The following is a 3,584-nucleotide window of genomic DNA, read 5'->3' as shown; positions in this document are numbered from 1 at the left end:
TATGGTGGGTGGGGCATTGTTTCCCATTCAAACTACTCCAGCCTTTGGAAGGTCATCCTTGCTGTATGTGACTGAGTATTATCTTGATGGAAGAACACCTTTTGTTTCAAAACAAAAGATGGTCATTTTTCTTCTTAATCCGCTCAAGCTGCTCACAGTAGATCTCCTTTGTTATTGTTTGGTATGGTTTTAAAAGTTCAAAGTGGACTAAACCTTTCATATCCCACCAAACAGATAACAACACCTTACATGGGTGAACACTCAGTTGCATATGCACATTGACATTACCCATCCAGCAGAGCATGCTGACTTCATTTCCTTCAAGCTTTTGCATGTCCTCTTCAGTCACAGTCCATATTTCACTGTCATGTAGCATACTTGTACATACACAGGCATCATTCATGCTGCCTTTCATCATCATTTGAAAATTCAGAATGTGTGTAATATACAATTTCGTAACCAGATTTTGCTGACATCATTACTCAATCTGAAAGATTCTTGTTTGCATTTATGAAAATTTTCCCAATCAGAAAACAAACAGTTCAGGTTCAAATTGAAGTAGAGACCTGTTATACACTAAATTGAGATTTAGAAAAATATAAAGATATAGCAAATGTATTTGAAAAATATATTCATATAGGCGCAGGAGTGGCTGTGTGGTAAGTAGCTTGCTTACCAACATGGTTCCGGGTTCAGTCCCACTGCATGGCATCTTGGGCAAATATCTTCTACTATAGCCTTGGGCCGACCAAAGCCTTATGAGTGGATTTGGTAGACGGAAACTGAAAGAAGCCCGTCGTATATATGTATGTATATATATGTGTGTGTGTGTGTGTGTGTGTTTGTCCCCCTAGCATTGCTTGACAAACGATGCTGGTGTGTTTATAGCCTCGTCACTTATCGGTTCGGCAAAAGAGACCGATAGAATAAGTACTAGGCTTACAAAGAATAAGTCCCGGGGTCGATTTGCTCGACTAAAGGCGGTGCTCCAGCATGGCCGCAGTCAAATGACTGAAACAAGTAAAAGAGTAAAGAGTATTTGTCTCGAACAAACAGCTCGTCATTTGATGCATGTATTTAAATTTGATTCAATAGTGGATTCAGTAATTTAAATATAAATGGCAAGCATGATGTCCTGGGTTTGATCTAACTGCACAGTACCTAAGACCAATGTCTTCTATGGTCTCGTGTCAACCCAAATCTTGGGAGTAAAATTGGATGGATAGAAATTGTGTGGAAGCTTATCAGATCGACAGTAGTTGTAATTCAAATAGACAGCCTTGTCACACGCCGTACCCTTCCGATTTTGATAGAGGGTAGATTAAGGAAACAAGTTTCGCTACTTACACTAGCAGTTCAATAAATTGATCGAATACACAACGTCGAAACGGTATAGAGAAACCAGTAACTTTTCAGTAAAAGCAAAAGGCTTAACTACAGTTAGGCGCTACCCACTAACTTTGTTTCCACATTCTCAAAAATGCAGATTTTCTTGATGAAATTTTGCAGGGACGGTTTTCGAGAATGTGGCTCACAAATATGTAAGAAAAGTGTTGGATAATTTTATGCGCTATATACTTTCTAATAACTGTCTTTAAAAACGCCTATTTTGAACTGACATTTTGCAGAAATATAATTTTGAGAGTCTAGGTTACGTAATTTTGATATTTCAAACACATAAATCTGAAAAGAATAATGAAAGATGCTACGCTTTTACGTAAATTTCATCAACATGATCATAATCTACACCCTCGAAAACGTATTTCTGATAATTTCATTTAAAGATATACATATTTCAAAAAATTATTTGGAAACACATTCGGTGAGGCACCAATCTGCAGTTATACCAGCAATATAACAACCCCGACCCCCAAGAATAATTGCATACGATAGATTATAAGTCCTGTTTGCAATTTAATGTAAAAACGAAATTTGCTTTATCAATTTTTTTTTTTCAAAACTGGATCCAAATTTTGCAAATATAAATTTACAAGAATGGGACCTCCGAAACAACAAGGTGATGTGTGCAATGCAATTGAGAATAAAAACTGCTAGATATGATCTACGTCTACACAATGCTTGCTAAAGACGGACAAACATATTTGTGAAAACGAAAATGATTTCCTGAAAAATATACCTGGAACAGAAAACTGACAAATTACTAATAATAAAATATAATCAAACCTTATAAACGAAGCCGAAACTGGTGATAAATAAGTTCTGTTATACAAGCACAGACTTCTGATGTTTATGAAATAAATATTCCGGAGAAAAAACGTTCCTTGCAGTTTTATGTTTCCTCTAGCAAATTTTTGAAGACGATACAAAATCTCATTCACTTTCAGGAAAAATTAGTTACATGCAAAATGTAAAGATAAGAAGAAACGAAAAAAATAGAAAAAGTGATTCTACATACAAATATAAACAGCTTCGATTAAAGTTTTAAAATACTTGTACGTATTCCTGTAAAGTGACAGCTGCTTTAGAGTACGTGCCTGATCTACTACTACTACTACTATTACTACTACAGAGATAATGAGGTAAGCTCTTTAATTCACAGGAGGAAATCGACTAGTGGCGAATTACAAGTGCATAACAACCCGCGGGAGCGTATTATTCGTGATGTGAAAAGTGATAAATCTTTAATTTTACAAGTTCATATGTAAATTTCCTTAAATTACCGCCTTAGTCTTAAGGCTTAACTGTTTTAACAGGTTTTTAGTAAACTTCAACACGAGGGTGGAAAGTTTCTAGGCCGACTATGAAAGAGTGAGACGTGAGCTGTGAAATCTTGTATGCATTAAATTCAACACTTCTTATCAATAACAGCCTTGTTTCTTTCCAAGTAAACTCACATCTGACTGTTCAAAGCAAACTTCAAAAGTAACTAGAAGTGACTTCTCTTGAAAATGGACAAAATTTGGTGTCATACTGTTATCAAGCACCTTCAGAATAAGGGTTTGACTCCGAAAGACATTCATGCTGATATGGTTGCTACATTAGGGGATGACAGACCAGCTTCAACAAAAGCACAAGTGGGCAGCTAAATTTAGGAGGGGAATGGAATGTCTTGAAGATGACCCAAGACCTGGACATCCTGCGACTGCCACCACTGAGGAAAACATGATGATGGATTACAGGCGACTGGCTATAAATCAAACAGCCAATGCTATTATCATATCCTTTTATAGGGTTGAGAATATTCTGCACCATAAATTTGATATGACGACAGGTTCTGTCAGTAGCTGCCACGTCTAATGACACCTGACCAAAAAGCACACCAGGCTAATCACATCATGGGAGAATGTGACATTGTTTGAGGCAGATCCAATTAGTTTCCTTGAGTGAAGTATCAAGTTGTTGGACCAGGTAATGAAGGTCACCAAGAGGGTCATAGCCCAACAAATTAGGGAGAGAGTCAGTTTAGATGAGATGCAGTTTGGGTTTGTGCCAGGGAAAAGCACCACTGATGCTATATTTCTGGTAAGACAGCTGCAGGAGAAATACCTAGCCAAAGATTAACCTCTGTACCTGGCTTTTGTTGACATGGAGAAAGCCTTTAACAGGGTCCCCCGCTCCCTTAT

General features: G+C 37.2%; 1 protein-coding gene across 2 annotated transcripts in view; it reads right to left on the bottom strand.

Annotated features, from left to right (window-relative positions):
• LOC106879957 (succinate-semialdehyde dehydrogenase, mitochondrial) overlaps nt 1-2,577 on the bottom strand; it is a 62,243-nt gene extending 59,666 nt beyond the window's left edge. Inside the window, exon 1 of one of the 2 annotated variants that reach the window (XM_052966515.1) lies at nt 2,185-2,577. The gene's annotated coding sequence lies outside the window, so the exon portion shown is untranslated. The remainder of the gene's footprint in view (nt 1-2,184) is intronic. The other variant, XM_052966516.1, reaches the window with a different exon arrangement.
• Between the last annotated feature and the right edge of the window lie 1,007 nt (nt 2,578-3,584).

The sequence above is a fragment of the Octopus bimaculoides genome, chromosome 3 (assembly GCF_001194135.2).
Source record: "Octopus bimaculoides isolate UCB-OBI-ISO-001 chromosome 3, ASM119413v2, whole genome shotgun sequence".
Lineage (NCBI taxonomy): Eukaryota > Metazoa > Mollusca > Cephalopoda > Octopoda > Octopodidae > Octopus > Octopus bimaculoides.
The sequence above is the reverse complement of the archived record's forward strand: the minus strand, read 5'-3'. Positions and strand labels throughout refer to the sequence as shown.